Below are 17,702 nucleotides of genomic sequence, written 5' to 3' on the forward strand. Positions count from 1 at the left end.
CCATCAAGAATAAATTGAATAAATTACAGGTCATTGATGTAATGGCATACAATATGTCCATTAAACTGGTATTGTAGAACAATATTTTGGTGTGAATAGTTGCCAATGATATGGTTTGAGGATAAAAACTAGAATTATAATGTAATCTTGTTGCTATAAACAAAAGAATTCTGCAAGTATGAACACAAAAGCCTCAAAGTAAAATCTCTAAATGATTAAAAATAGTTATCTCCTACTGGTGGGGGCCATGGCAGTCTTTTATTTTGTCTTCTTAATATGTGTTTATACTATTTAAATTTTTGGATTGAGCATGTGTTACCTCTAAAATAAACAAAAAGACAAATTTTATGTTAAGGCAGAAAACATTTACATGGGTTAACACATTTACTTTTTAACATTTATCACTTAGAAAAGCAGCATCTCTGTTTTGTGATTAAAATACTCTCTAGACTTGCTGTATAATGGGTATAGAGTTTCAGTCACGCAAGATGGAAAAGTTCTAGAGATCTGCCATATAGCAATACACATATAGCTAACGTTACCATACTGTGTACACTTAAAATTTTGTTAATAGGCTAGATTTCATGTTATGTGTTTTTTATCGTAATTAAAAAAATACTCCCTAGAGTATTCTAGGATGGTTAAACTTGCCTCTATTGCTTTAACAGGAATGACATCTAACTGAATTGGTTTTAGGGAAATTAGACTTTAATCCAGGAGAGTAGCTAGGGAAGAAGAGAGAGAAAAAGAAAAGAAAGAAAAAAAGTATAGGGTATACATGGTGTGACTGGAGAGAAAGCCATGTAGCAATAATCAATCAGAGATTAGACTGTAACTCAAGACTGTACTCTTGACTCCAATTAGACTGTAGTTATTCTTATCTCCAATGAACAACCTTTTTTCTGGGTAGGTTAAATATTAATAGAAATCATAAGCATATGTCGTGAATCTCTAACTCAACCTTTAAATATATGATCAGTACTTGGATATTAACATCAAATGAATAACTTTACAGATTAGGCTTTGTAATGTTAAACTAAATACACTTATCAGTTCTTCACAACGATTCATTACCAAAAGTAATTCCTACAGTTTCTTTGGGGTTTGGTATTCCACATATTTCAGGAAATAGTATTTAATTTTTCATACTCAGACTGGCTAGCAGTATAGTAATGTACGGAATAAATTTTACCTCTCATATAGGTTTTTTTTCCGGTATACTGATTGCACACTGGAAAAAGATGACTGGTCCACTGAAACTCATTTTTCACATTTTCACAGGAGAAATGTTATTTACTGTAATTGGTAACGAAATTCTACAAGGCAGCTCTAGAGTAACATTAAACTGACAGATTTGCAGTAACAGCAGTTTCATTATAATCATGTCAACACCTATTTCTTCTAAGAGATGTCAATAACTAGGCATCTAGACAATTATCTGCTTTTACAACAGGCATCTGAATATAAAAGAATATTTATTTTGGGGTGTTTTATAGCTAAATATATCACCTACTTTATTTCAAAAGTAACATGCCTTTATTGATTACACAAACATAACTAAATTCTGCTAGCCAATAGACAGTCACCTATTGAGCATCAATGTGAAAAAGCAAAACTGCTTTAGAATACATTGTACATATCGATCAATTATTTCTGAAAAATTGTATTCTATGAAATTATGTTGTCTTTAAGTGTCTTCTTGTCTATTATTTAATCTTTTATTTTCTCTCTCAGAAGCTACGACCTGACAACTGTGTGTATTATGAATATCAACTTTCTGGTCTTTATTAAATTGATTAGTTCAAGAGATTCCTGACCTTCAAACATGTAGATCTAACTGATTTCCTTAAGGCAGCTGATGACAATTTTTTTGAATTAGATTAAATATAGTATCTGTATTTTTTGGATTAGATTTTTTTTTTTTTTTTTTTTTGTGAGGGAGATCAGCCCTGAGCTAACATCCGTGCTAATCCTCCTCTTTTTGCTGAGGAAGACTGGCTCTGAGCTAACATCTATTGCCAATCCTCCTCCTTTTTTTCCCCAAAGCCCCAGTAGATAGTTGTATGTCATAGTTGCACATCCTTCTAGTTGCTGTACGTGGGACGTGGCCTCAGCATGGCCGGAGAAGCGGTGCGTCGGTGCGCGCCTGGGATCTGAACCCCGGCCGCCAGCAGTGGAGCACACGCACTTAACCACTAAGCCACGGGGCCGGCCCTGGATTAGATTTTAAGGATACGCAGAACATAAGTCTTAAAGTGTCTGATCTGAAACTATCACAAATTCACCATTACATTTGCGCTTATTTCTTAGAACATTTAATTTTTTCTCTGTCTAGTAATGTATTACAGCCCTAGTGATGTCAGTTTTTTCTTTTTTTTTCTTGTTAAAAAATGCCAAGGTGATTCTTAATAACAAAACCTGTTATTTCTCATATCTAGAAGTAGAAGAGCTCAGTTTATCAAAACTTTAAAAAGCGAGTTTAAAATACTTTCAAGATACACAAATTTATTTGCCCAGATCTAAAAGGAAGGCTTTTATTTTCTTCCTTATAGTCAGGAATTAGATAAAAGGCATCTTTCATACATAAAAAGGAGAGAAAATCTTAATTTATTTTCAATAAGGAGAAAAGGAATGACTGATCTTTGAAATTTAGGGAAATAAAGAGAAAACCAAAATAAGACCAATTATTTTCTGCACTAACATTTATACCATAAAGGTGTTATCTGTGTTCTTCTTCCCTTACATCAGGACAGTCTGTTTTCAGGAAATGTCACTCTAAACCCACTTACAGGGACCAAGCTGTTGACTCTTTGGTTTCACCAGCAATAAATGATTCCACACAACTACACCGGCACAGTTGTTCTAGCTAGTAGCTATATCCTCTGCCAAAAATAAGAAGTTCAACTTGCAAATATGACATATTTTCAGTCATATTTCTTTCACATTTTAACATGTGGAAAATGTAACTAATATAGAGAAAATTAAAGGAAAGATCATTCTGAATGGAATTACAGAACGAGGTCATATTTATTTCTATAATTGAAGCTATTGTGTTTCAGTGACAGACATTATTTGAGACTTTATTACCAGAGATAAAAATGACATACATAAAAAACATACAGCAGAGCACAAAGTTAGGGTGCATTGGAAAGAGCATGACCTCTGGTGTCAGTTACATCAGAGATTGAGTCCAGTTCTATAAACTGGGTTACTTCAGATTAGCTCCTTAACCTCACAGAGCTTCAGTTTCTCCATCTATAAAAATGGGAAAATAGTCACACAGGTTGCAGTATGTTGGGTCCCAGGGCAGGTCGCCCCAAAATATGCCTCAATGGCATAGTGATTATTTTGAATTAAAGTTACTTGAAAAGCAGCCGGTGCGAGAAGACACTTTGACCCTCCTTTTCCCCTTAAATGCAGGAAAAGAATCTCCCATGTGAAGGGTGCCTTTTCTACTCCTGGAGGCTGACAGAGACATCCTTATCACCAAAATTAGGGAATTCAGGGCTGAGAAGTCTGTATAAAAAACTTGTTATCTTTTTACTAATTTACTAACTCAAACCCAAACTCGGCTTAAATCCCTTACCAATTAAGCATCCTAATCTAAGTTTCTTTGTCCTGTCAAATCTTCACAAATTTATTGTTTCTTTATATATAAAGATATAAAAGCTGCCTGTTTTTTGGTCACTCCCTGAGCATCATTTTTATGATCTCCTATGCATATTTATTAAGTTGGTTGTTCTCCCATTAATCTATCTTGTATTAATTTATCATTAGTCCAGCAACAGGAACTTAAGAGGGGTAAAGGGAAAATTTCGCCCTCCCCAGTAAGCCATATGGGGGGTAATGACCATGAGAATTAAGTGGGATAATATATGAAAGCTGGTCACAAAGCTTAGTGAATAGTAAGCTCTTAATATGCTATATTTCATTTCTAGGATGACAAAAAAAGGAAAGAAGCTACACATGATTCAGATAATGGAAAATGTTAGTTAAAAAAATTTATATATATATATATATATAGCATTGAAAAAGAGCAAACTAGCAAACAGATTAACAGAGTGAGCTCCCGTTTTATAAGCACACCATCCCTAAATTCTCAGTCATTAATTTTGTTTTGGTTCCTCATTTATTAAAAAAAAAATAGTCCAATTAAGTTCATCTTCTTTGAACTTAGATTTTTGCAAATGCACACATCTCAGTTTGTGGACTATAAAGTTTAATGAGGATTAGATTCATAGCTGAAATTTTTCTTGGGATATTTATTTTCTCTTTTCTCTTTTGCAACAAAGATACCTAGCAGAACAAGTTTATCTGAATTAGTATCTGTATCTATTCAGGTCATTGTTTTGGGTTTATTTCTTATAATAGCATCATGAAGCATTTCCCATCATTAAATATTATAGAATTTCTCCTACAATACAAGCTGAGCAAGCCAAACTCAACTAGATCAAACTCAACTAGGATCAAACTCAAACTAGATAAAATGAAGATGAAAAATAAAAGGAATTGACATTTTTTGTTTACTTTAAAGGCTAATATTTGGATTATCTTATGCATGTAAATAAGTAAAAATTACCTTTGAACATAAGTTTTAGAATACTTTTGAATAATGTTTGTCACAAAGCCATCTCATTTATAAGTCAATTATATTAAATAATTTTCAACATGAAACTGTTTATCTGTAAAATGATTACTGTGGTTATATATCATCTTCATTTTGATATGGTGATAACTCAGAGTCAGTAGAACCGTAGCTTTGTGATTGGAATGTTGTTTAGCCCAATGCTGGGATGGGACGGGTGTCTGGTGTAAGCTGCCCACAAACCCCTCCCTGAAAAATTGCTTTTCTTAAAGTTTGCCTTGGCAAGATGGCATCTGCCTAGAGTGTTATTACGAATACCTCCATTAAACTTATTACCATATTATTTTAGAGGACATGCCACCACATTAGATATTGCACACTTCATAAGGGATCTCAGGAGAAATGCACTGTCTCTGTATCAAAATAGCTTTGCAAATACAAGAGATAAAATCTTCTAGGGAAGATGAATAATGAAATATCTGCATGAATTTGGACTTGAGAAAGATTTGTTAAACAAAACATAAAAAGCACTAACCAAAAGAGAGAGGCTTGATAAACCACAGATTAAAGTTGAGAAATCCTCTTTATCAAAATACAACACTAAAACAATGCCAGGGCAATCCATGGAGAGATAAAAGATATGTGTGATGTGTATAACAATCAAAGGTCACATATTCAGAATATCCAAAGAATTTCCACGACTCCTTGCCAAAAGTCAGACAATCCAAAAGACAAACGTGCAAGGGAATTCAACAGCACTTCACAAAAAAGGAATTCCAAATGGCCATTGATGTAAACAAAATGTGGTATATCCATACAATGAAATAATAACTGGCAATAAAAAGGAATGAAGTACTGGTACATGCTACAACACGGTAACCTCAAAAACATTATGCTAAATGGAAAAAGCCAGTCACAAAAGACCACATGCTGTATGATCTCATTAATGTGAAACGTCCAGTGTAGGCAAATCTGTAGAGTCAGAAAGGAAATTGATTAGTGATTTCCTAGGGCTGGGAGTGTGGGGAGAATGATGGGTATGACCATTAATGGATAAAGGTTTTATGTTGGGAGTGATGAAATATTTGGTATTATATAGTGATAATGGTCGCATGACTTGTGAATGTACTGAAAACCATTGAATAGTCCTTTAAATGAGTGAACTTTATGTGATATAAAATATATCTCAACAAAGCTACCAAAAATTAGTTGGAATGAAAATTAAAAGTTATAATAAAAATGAGATGGAATGGAAAAATAATGTGGTCCAGTACAGCAGTTATCATAAACTAAAACACAATTAGATATCAGCGTGAACTTTTATACACAGATGGTGGTTAAGAAAATTTGGCAGTATCAACTAAAGTTGAACAGACATACGCCTTCTGACCTAACCTTCCACTCCAGGTATAAAATCACTAATAAGAGTTGGCAACAATATGAAGCAACTGGAATTAAAAAGTAGGTCAGTGCTTGTTTGTCTGTTAGGGATATACCTTAATTATTAACGAATTCAAAATGTAGGTTGACTGTAATGTTTGGTTGCCGCACTTCACACTAGTGGAATATCTTTACTTTTCTCAGCGTGATCATATACCCTTGCAAAGAAAACTAAATATAAGTAGGTGTAAACTACAGAAAACATTTCTCATAGAATTTTTTTTCTGCCTTTTATTTTGAACCCATACAAAGTTCATTGTATAATCTTTGTGTGACTGTATCTGTTACTGTCCTGGGGCAGCACATGAGGCAAATGGTTAATGCTGGCATTTCAAAAGCACCCAACCACTAGCTTTTAAAGGTAAATATGAGACACTAGATCTTTCTATTATTTGATCATTAAGATGCTAGGCTTTATTGCTGTATCATTATGGCAGTTCAGTTTGGAAACCAAGAGATAGCACCAAGATCCTCTTCAGAAAGCAGTTACAGGTCCTAATTGTGCTCACTTCTTATGGACTGCTGCCTGGCTAAGTCCCAGCCCCTCCCTCCTTCTTGGCAGGAAGTATGGCCAAGCATCAAATGTTATCACAACTTTTTTTTCTTTTTCATTCTTTTTCAGATAACTCCAAAATGATTATCAGGATGTTGAGAATTTAAAATTGTGTCCCATCTCCTCCTTTTCTATTCCTTACTAAAGAAACAGTGGAAGCATCTGGGGCAGAAACACTTGGGTTTTTATGGGTATGTGCCCTTCATTACTCAAAAGCAGGTTTTTCCTCTCACATTAATCTCTCTGGCATGACACTATAAAACTTTCTGGAAAGCTATCTGGTAATATATATCAACAAAATTAAAATAACCAGTCTTCAACCCAGTTATTGTCCTTAGATTCTATCCTCCTCTAAGAATCTGAAACGCACACAAATGAACAAAAAATATATTTATTGTAAGTATTATTTCCAAAAGGACAAAATTGTATTAAAATCTAAAAAAATTATGGTAAATGCATAATTAAATAACAGTCAAAGGATAAACTATTATAGGGCCAAAAAAATTAAGTTTCTAAGAATTTTTAATAATATTAATAATTCTTATAACATAAAGAAAATATACAGGGCATGAAATTATAAATATATATATACACACACACATATATACATAAGGTAAATATATAATAATGTCTTATTAAAAAGGAGGTAAGAAAACGATAAATATTGTACTTAACGATTGGCTGGTGCTTTTGATACTTAGATTTCAAAATTTCTAACAGAAAACCCTGGGAAAAGTAATAACAGAAATATGACCATTTTACACCCTTACTTAATGATTTGCATTGGTTCCTCGATAGCTATAAGATAAAAATTCAACTACTTAGCATTAGGTCTTGGATCTGAGGAATGCGACTATTCCTCATTGCTGTAGTCTCACTATTACTATTTTTTTTCATGAATTTAACTCAGGTTATAGGTAATCTGAACATTAAGCTGTATGCTGATCCTTCTGCCTTAAAATTTATTTTTCATTTATAGCTCCCCAAACTCTTACTCATCTTTTATGGTCCTGTCCATACAACTATCCACTGTTAGAATGAGCTATATTTGGATCATGTTTTATAGAATCGGGTCATAGCACTTCTCCAGGTTTGTACCATCCATGAACATGATTAGAATATAATTAACACTTTCATTCAAAAAATTGAAAAGGGTGGGTCCCTATGTCAGGCATTGTTTACTTCCCCATTCATCAAGCCAATGTTTTTACTCAGTTAAGTAGGAATTCCTCTATCTTTCCTACCATTCATCCAGTATAGCTCCATCTTGTCCACAAAATACCAGACCAGACATCTTCAAGACTTGCTACAATCCAGATATAGTCTTTTGACAATGTACTCCTATTCTACCTACTGAACTAATTACCTTATAAAAGAAATGGAACAAGGTTATTTATTCTGACATTTTTCATTGTCAAAGTTTGCATTTTGGTTTTCAGTGGTCATTATTTCTTTCTAAATGGTTTTCCAAAATGATGATATTATTGCTGATATATTAGTTATAATAGCAACAATTATAATATAACAAATGTCCAAAATATACTAACACTTTTGACAGTCACATTATCTAGTCTTTAATCTCCTCAATACCATTCTAAGGTAAAGGTAATTGTTTCCGTTTTTAAAAAGAAAACATTGAAGCTTAAAGAGCTTAACTTATTTAAGGACATACAGTCAGAAATGATCTGGTCCAGGATTCAAACGCAGGTTTGTCTGACTCCAAAATCCATATCTCTGTACCAAACTACATAAACTTTTAATGCAATGATGGCAAACACATCGGTTCACTGTATTTGTACTAATATTATTTTTTAGCTTACCTTGAACAAATAGATTAGAGTGAAAACAGAAGATAGAAGTGGATTAGGCTTTTAAATCTATAAAAAATGGCTGATGAATTTTTTCTCCATTCCTATAGAAGATAACCTTCTTAATAAACAAAAGAGTACTTAAATTAGAAGAAAAGCAGCATTGAAGAAGAATCAACAATTTCCTGATTATAACAGTCAGAACAGGCTACCAAGAGATGTTCTGAATTGCCTGTCCTTGGGGATCAGTTAGATAGGACAGAAGGCCATCTGTTTGTACAGTGTGGGCGCTAACTTGCGTCACATTAGAAGAGCTGAACCACATGATGTCGTGAATTTACTTCTGGTAATATGGTTCCATTCGAATGATGTTCATCTCTTCCATATCTAAATTGCTTCTTCAAGAGAAATATGACACAGCCAAAGATTTTCTTAGTAAGCCATCTATACTGTCATGCATATGAGGAAGGTTTTTGGCTAAAATAAATAAATTTATGTATATTTTCAGTGTATTTTTTGATATGTGCGATGTTAGCTCTCTGTCTAGAGTCAAAACTGGTTGGAAATAAATTTTGTGCACAATCTGTGCATAATAATCAAACGTTATTTGTCTGCCAATATTTACCAAAATCTGGGTGATATTTTAAGGTTAATGCCATATTAAAGAAAAATATATTTATTTTTTCGTAATAATGGTTCCATACTTTTGGTTCTACCTAAGATTCATAAATCCTAGTAAGTACATAGAGAAAGTAGCCTTTGGAGTCTTAAACCTTTTGCTTTGTGCTTGAAATATGCTATATATTTAATTTTTGGAGCAATCTAATAGTTTGGTATTATTATCTTCATTTTAAGTTGAGAAATCAAACTTAGCAAATAAACTTGCTCACATTTTCCCACCTAGAAATTGCAAAAGACAGCATTTGAACTGTGATCCATGTCTCCAAACACCATGACCTTGGGAAAAAGAGGCTGAATGTGAATTTTGAATTATTTTAAAATGCAACAAATTTACATAGTAATTTTCTCAAATATATACACAAATGAGATGTCTGCCATTACTCTATAGTGTTCATATAATGCTCCCTTTGCCTCTTAAATATTCTGTAATGGCTGCCTGTGGCTTGTGTGAATGCTTTTGAGGTTGTTTGCTTGTTTGTTTGCGGGGTGGGGTTGGTGGAAAATGAGGGAAGGGATGCGTTCTGCACCTGGCTCAGCACAGTGTACCATCAAGTGGGCATGCACCGGACCCTGAGGCAATTCATAGGCAGGATTCAGCCAGTGGTAACTGGATTTCCACAGTAGAGGTGACCATTAAGTTCCGACTGCTGCCCCACCACAGAAACACACATAAATACATACATCTTGGGAAAGCAATGGAACAAAAAATTGAAGTTTTAAATAATCTCATCCAGATCCTCTTGGTTATGGGGTGACCGCAGAGAAGTCTATGAAACTTCTGCAAAAACTAATAGAACACTAAAAACATTTTTCACGTTTGAGAACTATTACATATGCCATTGCATTCAAACCAATGTAATAATTGTTCTAATCAAAAGAAAATTCTATCCAATCTAGGTAGCATTTTAAATACCAGAGATTTATCAGGAAAATTGTATCTTAAAGTAATTATAGATAAGAAACGAATAACAAAGTATTTCATCTGGTTAGTACATGGAATACATTGCAAATTCTACAAAGTCGTTTGTTTAAAAAATAATAAATGAATGAATAAACAAACTTACTATGAGAAAAAATTCTCCACAATCCCTCCACCAAACCCTTATCACTATAGAAGGCGCTTATTTTTGGAAGAAAGAAACCACACAGATTAGGTTATTTTTCTTGGATTGGAAGAAGATTTAGAAGACCCTCGTCAATGTTCCAAGCTGTTAACTCTGATTTCATAGACTAAAAGCTGCAACTCCTATCATTAGAAAAGCATTTAATTGTAAAACGCTTGTTGGTTAGATTGAATTTAGTTAACATCTTTCCAATTTTATTTTCTTTGATAATGAAGTCAGTAACCTGTTGTCTAAAGACATACCAAGAAGCTGGCACTTTCTGGCATTTCAGAACTTGGAATTTAACAAAATAAATAAAAAAAGAGCTTACTCTAACTCATTTTCCTTTATAAGTTTCTAATGCATAGATTTCTTAAATTAGTTTTCATTCATTCTTCCACTTTATTTAGCAAGTCAAAGCACAATAATAAATAGGCTGTCATCAAAGCATAATGCCCTACTGCTGGCAAGTACCCAGTGCAAGGCTGATTTCGATAACATTTTGTATTTTTCTTTTCTTTTCCCTTTTTTTTAGGGAGCAGTGTGCTTTTTTCTCAAAAACAATACACCTTTGTAGCATGTCCAACTCTGGGGATTCAGATTATTTGCAATAATCATTGATGATTATAAGTTTGAAAAGAGTTTCAGAGACTTTCCATGCTCTTGACTTATGAGTTTTCTGTTCAAACATTACTTCGGATGTGCAGAAGCATTCCTTATATCTTATAAATCACCTCCTAAAATCTTTTTAATTTTCTTTAATCAGTGATCAGCATTACAAGTTGGAGGTAAGGACTGAGACACAGTGGGGACAAGCATTCACCCTCTATCGTGCCTGGCTGATGGCAGGGTTTTGGCCCAGGTAGATGCCCAAAGCTCACTTGTTTTCAGCCAATTAGCTTTTTATTCCATTAAATCCTTCCTTGTAAATGGTAAATACTGATATTGACAGGTAATCTGTAGATAATGACTATTTTATAAGAAGCATATACATATCTAATCATTCCCTTAATCGAGTTATTTTTGAATATTTATTTACTGAAATTTTTTGAACATTGTAAGAGGTATAAAAATGAAATATTATGTAAGAATTTTGAGGAACTATAAAAAATATCTAAAGAATGGTGAAACTAAAGTGAAACTAATCACAAGAAGAACAGAGAGATGGAAAAAAAGAGGGGGAAAGATTTGGAGAAAAAGAAAAAAATATTGTAGGAAGAACAGATGTGAAAAATCATTATGTTTTCCACTGTCCCTGGCAGCACTATCACCATTGCCACTCTATACATACGTATGAGATGATTTTTATTAATGTACGTCTTCTTCCACCAGACTATAAGTTTCATTAATGCAGGGCCAATGTGAGCTCTTACTCACTAGTTCGTATCCCAAGGCTAGCACTGTCATCCCCATATGATAATTCTTCAAGATAAGGTTTTTGTGTGTGTGTGTGTGTGTGTGAGGAAGATTGGCCCTGAGCTAATATCTGCCAATCCTCCTCTTTTTTGCTGAGGAAGACTGGTCCTGAGCTAACATCCATGCCCATCTTCCTCCACTTTATACGGGACACCGCCACAGCACGGCCTGACAAGCGGTGCGTTGGTGCACGCCAGGGATCCAAACCTGCGAAGCCCGGGCCGCTGCAGCGGAGCACGCGCACTTAACCACTTGCACCACCAGGCCAGCCCCAAGATAAGGTTTTTAGACCCATGATAGGAGCACCACAATGCTCAATATTTGAGACAACTGTTAAATACAGATAAAAGGAAAACACTAAGATTTCCAAAGACTGAATTACCTGGATGAGTATTGCATTGTACATATTAGGATAGCTGCTTACAGGCTAAACTCCAAAGCAAGAAACAACAGAGAACATACAACCCATCAAAAGCATCCAAATCAGTGAGAAGCAAGATTACATTATTACCTGGAAATGGTCCATATAATTTTCAAGATCATGACTAGATAAATAAAATGTATTACTATTTTATTAATAAATTCCATGATCTGTTAGAGAAGTATATCCACTCCAGAGTAGATTTCTTTAATTCTCAATAATCTCAGTAATAATGTGCCATGATTATTATCATTATGTTATAAGTGATATTAAAGTTCAGACCTAAAGTTCTCTATCCAAACACTGGAAGCAATAAATGGCAAAAACATGATTTGAACTTCAGTTTTATCAATTCAAGGCCTGTATTATTTCTACCACATCTGTTGTCACTATACCTAAAATAAGTTTTTATTGTTACCATTTGATTAAAGAATAAAGACATACAGAGGTTGTTCAGTGATTTCTGCAAGATTGCAATCGGAGCCTGAAAGTGATGTCAGGCCCCTGACCTCTAGTTGAGAGCACTTTACTGTGCTGATTCTGGAAAAGACCATTTTCACAGAAACAAAAGAACAAAATTAAATTCATATTAAGAATGTGAAAACAATTGGGAATATTCCATTAATAAACATAATAATCAGTCTTGATTCGTGTTACTCAATTTTTTCTTTCAATTCCCAGAACCATATAGGTAGACCCTTTTTCCTCTATGACATACAATAACCAAGGGGCAGAAAATAGAATTCACCTTAGACATTTCTAGCCAATTATCCTCAGAAGTAAAACCTGGATAGACAGCAGAAAATCCTTCATTTTTTTTTTCTATTGAAACAGAATAGTTGGAAAAAATTTCACCACGGACAAAAGTATTTGATGGCAAATACTATCACAAGTGTAGTAAATTCTACAAAGACTCCATTGCACATGGATGAAATACTTCATTGGATTCTTAAAAATAGATGCAGGAATGTTGATGGCTTAATTTCAGAATTATTTTTCAAGGTGCTATTGCAATGGAAAATACATGCAACTTTTTATATTTTAAATTTCTGCTAACCATTTTATATTGTGGTTCGTGTTGTGATGCTTTATAGTTTGACATTTTTGACCAATCTGCATAGTGATCTCATAGGTAAGAAAGTTTGTTTGTTTTTTCCTTTGGGTACAGTTCTCAAAAGTTAGATTTTTGTACCTTTCTGTTTAATAGCGTGGAGAGAAAGAAAGGATAAATGTATAATTTTAACCAGGTGTTATTTATTTTATTGTCTAGTCTAAAATTATCTCCAAGGTATTCAGAGTTTCTGAATGATTAAATCTTTGCATAAATCATCTCTTCTATCATTCAAATTGCCAAATGGAAAAATATTATTATAAATAATGATTGGAGTCATTTGCTCAAAGTTACGTAGCAATTCAGTCATGAATACAAGAATGAAAGCCAATTCACTGACATCAATCAAAGAACACATAATTTTTGAACGTGCACCATCCAATGAGATATTTTGCTATGCATCATTGGAGGTACAAAGTCAAAGATACATAAAATAAGACTTATGCTCATCTATCCAATCTCATTATTTAACACTCTCTGTCGCACACTCTAAGGTTCTATAATACTTTGATATTGAAGCAGGATATCTCTTGTGAAGAAGAAAAAAGATTTTCCTCTTTTTTGAGGAAACCATGCTTTTCTTTATTGCCTTGTATGTCTCTTACAGTACTCAAGTAGTTGCATTTTAAATATTTTCTGTCAGTTGACCCCCAGATTTTGAGCTCTCAAAAAGGAAATCCTGGGTTCCTGCACCTTAGTATCACCAACATTAAGAAAATAGCAGATACCCAACTTTTATTAACCTGGTATAAAAATACGGTTCATTAACGATTTAGAGAACATTCAAGAGATGTCTAATAAATTGTACAAACAATAGGTCCTGAAGTTTCAGACATAAACAGAGAGGATCAGAAAACTGCAGACTAGTGTTCCCAAGTACCTGTTGTGCAAGATGCATTTAGTTTTATCTACAAACTCTACCAGAGGGAAGATAGTAAGACTGCACAATTATATAGGCTTACATCTTAAATTTCATTTCTCCGTCTTTTAGATTCCTGTTTAATAAAAGATCACATATTAGGGCTTTGCTAACTTTTCAGGGAATTCTTCACATGGTTTTATACAAATTAGTTACCTACAAGATAATAGTAAAGGTAGATTATCAGAGGACTTCTTATTCTGACATTTCAAAAATTCAGCTACATTTCTCATTGCAATTAAACAGTCAAATGAAACACCACATAACTACTACTTTGTTCTTACCATGTTAAATTACAGTATTACCTTAAAGACAGTGTGAGGTCCAGATTGCAGTCCTAGTGAGGATTCTTTTTACTTTCATATACATCTCTGATTTGTTGGTTAAACACTGTCTACGGTTTCTATTGCTTCAACAGTAATACAAGAGGTAGTAAAATTGCAAGAAAACTAAATTTTGATCAGTAGAGTCGTTGGGAATTTGAAAGAATTACATTTGAACTCTAGTAATGTAGCTTCTTGAATATACAAACAAGTTACAAATACATAGTAGGTGAGTCAAAAGTAAAGATGCTCATGTAGATTTTATGGTATAATTTGTGGTGAAGTAAAATACATAATTCATTTTTAAAATCTGTGTTTGATTCAGAGGAGAGAAAAGTGAGGAGTACAAGAGAAGGAGAATGATATCTCATTTTATCCTTTCTCAATAATTCTACTATATAGAATAACAAATTGTTATTATTCCTATTTTACAGTTTATGAGAAGAAAGCATAGATCAAGAAATTTGCTAACGCACAACTGCATAAATTCAGAGATCCATCCCCGAAAACTATGATTTTAAAAAATAAACTACCAAAAAACGTGAAATACATATAAAACTCTTTACATGAAAGTTTCTCATCCTGCAACATTTGAAAAGAAAGAAGAAAAATTAGTTCAGACAGGTTTGGTGATTACTTTCTCCAATTGTAATTTCCAATGTAAAAAAAAGACAATCTCTGATGTGAAAAAAGAAAAAGAAAAACTAATTCTACCGTGAAAGTTATGCATCATTTTCAAGCTGAATAGAACCTCGGTGGCCAAGAATTCCAATCCCATGCTCTTTCAAGTGGTGACATCAGCTCTTGAAGAAGAGAGAGATAGGGACTTCTTCAAGGTCACGGAGGAGGCTAGCACCATCAGAGCCCAGGTCATGAACCATGTCGTTCGTTTGTCAACTCTACGTTCTTTCCATTTGTACTTCCAGAGTCTACCTCATTGCCATTCAAATATAGTCATGCATTGCTTAACAACGGGAATATTTTTGAGAAATGTATGGTTAGGCAATTTCGTTGTTGTACGAACATCGTAGAGTGTACGGACACAAACCTAGATGGTATAGCCTATCACACACCTAGGCTAGTACCATATATGGTACTATATGGTACTATATGGTATTAGTACCATATATGGTACTAATCTTACAGGACCACAGTCATATATGCAGCACATGACTATACTGTTCTGTTTTTTTTTTTTTTTTAATTTTTTGTTTATTGCAGTAACATTGGTCTATAACATTGTAAAAATTTCAGGTGTACATCATTGTACTTCTATTTCTGCATAGATTACATCATGTTCACCACCAAAATACTAATTACAACCCATCACCACACACATGTACCCAATTATCCCTTTCACCCTCCTCCCTCCCCCCTTCCCCTCTGGGAGCAACCTACCCGACAGAGAGTTCAAACTAAGAGTGTTAAGGATGCTCACTGATCTGGGGAGAAGAATAGATGGACTCAGTGAGAATGTCAACAAAGAAATGGAAGATATAAAAAAGAACCAATCAGAAATGAAGAATACAATACTGGAAATGAAAAACTCATTAGAGGGACTTATACTGTTCTGTTTTTGAGGATTGTTTTTCACCATTACCTACTCCTTTCTCTGAATGGTAAATAAATCTCTCTGTTAAATGTACTTTTTAAAAATTGAGTAACACTGGTTTATAGATTTCAGATGGACATAATTATAATCCGACTTCTGTATACTCTACATCGTGCTCACCACCAAACATCTAGTGTCCATTCAGCACCGAAAAAATGAGCCCCTTTAGTCATTCCCCCTCCCTGCCCCTCTGGTAACCACCAGTCAGTTCTCTGTATTTATGTGTTTGTTTATTTGTTGTTTTTGTTGCTATTGTTTATCTTCCTCATATGAGTGAAATAATACAGCATTTGTCTTTCTCCATCTGAATTATTTCACTTAGCATAATACCCTCAAGTTTCATCCATGTTGTTGCAAATGACAAGATTTCATCTTTTTCATGGCTGAGAAGTATCCCATTCTATATATATACTACATCTTCTTTATTGAAGACACTTAGGTTGTTTCTATGTCTTAGCTTTTGTAAATAATGCTGCAATGAAAATAGGGGTACATATATCTTTTTGAAGTAGTGTTTTCATGTTCTTCAAATAAATACCTAGAAGTGGAACAGCTGAATTATATGGTGGTTCTATTCTTAATTTTTGGAGGAATCTCTATACTGTTTTCCATAGTGGCTGCACCCATTTACATTCCCACCAGCAGTGTACGAGGGTTCCCTTTTCTCGATATCTTCTCCAACTCTTATTTCTTGTCTTTTTAATAATAGCCATTCTGATGGCCTGAGGTGATATATTATTGTGGTTTTGATTTGAATTTCCCTAAAAACCAGTGAGGTTGAACATCTTCTCATGGATCTGTAGGCTATCTGAATATCTTTTTTGGAAAAATGTCTGTTCAGATCTTCTGCCCATTTTTTACTTGTTTTTGTTGTTGTTGTTGTTGAATTGTATGAGTTCTTTACATATTTTGAATATTAACCCCTTATCAAATATATGTGCAAATATCTTCTCCCAATCATAGGTCACCTTTTCATTTTATTGATGGTTTCCCTTACTGTGGAGAAGCTTTTTCGTTTGATGTAGTCCTATCTGTGTATATTTCTTTTGTTTCTCTTGCCTGAGGAGACATATTCCAACAGATATTGCTAAGACCGATGTCAAAGATTGTACTGCTTATGTTTTCTTTTAGGAGTTTTATGGTTTAACGTCTTACATTCAAGTCTTTAATCCACGTTGAGTTAATTTTTTATTTTTTGGTGAAGAAGATCGGCCCTGAGCTAACATCTGCCAATCCTCCTCTTTTTTTTTTCTGAGGAAGACTGGCCCTGGGCTCACATCCTTGCCCATCTTCCTCCAATCTATATGGGACACCAACACAGCATGGCTTGACAAGCAGTGCATCGGTGTGCACCCAGGATCCAAACTGGTGAACCCCTGGCCGCCATGGCGGAGCGTGTGTACTTAACTGCTCGCGCCACTGGGCTGACACCCATGTTGAGTTAATTTTTGTGTAAGGTATAAGATAGTGGTCTAGTTGCATTTTTTTTTTTTTCATGTGGCTGTCCAGTTTTCCCAAAACCATTTATTGAAGAGACTTTCCTTTCTCCACTGTATGTTCTGGGCTCCTTTGTTGAAAATTAGCAGTCCAATGATATGTGGGTTTATTTCTGGGCTCTCACTTCTATTCCATTGATTCGTGTGTCTGTTTTCTACCAGTACCACGCTGTTTTGATTATTATAGCTTTGTAATATACTTTGAAATCAGGGAGTGTGATACCTCCAGCTTTG

At 34.1% G+C, this 17,702-nt stretch overlaps 1 long non-coding RNA gene across 1 annotated transcript in view; it reads left to right on the forward strand.

Moving 5' to 3' along the window:
* The window catches only part of LOC147914394 (uncharacterized), a 776,468-nt gene that overhangs the window by 748,925 nt on the left and 9,841 nt on the right, over positions 1–17,702 (forward strand). The window contains exon 2 of the long non-coding RNA XR_015555439.1: positions 14,795–15,229. This is a non-coding gene — a long non-coding RNA (uncharacterized LOC147914394). The remainder of the gene's footprint in view (positions 1–14,794; positions 15,230–17,702) is intronic.

The sequence above is a fragment of the Ceratotherium simum genome, chromosome 20, assembly GCF_057802395.1.
Source record: "Ceratotherium simum simum isolate JZ-2026a chromosome 20, ASM5780239v1, whole genome shotgun sequence".
In the NCBI taxonomy this organism is placed as follows: Eukaryota; Metazoa; Chordata; class Mammalia; order Perissodactyla; family Rhinocerotidae; genus Ceratotherium; species Ceratotherium simum.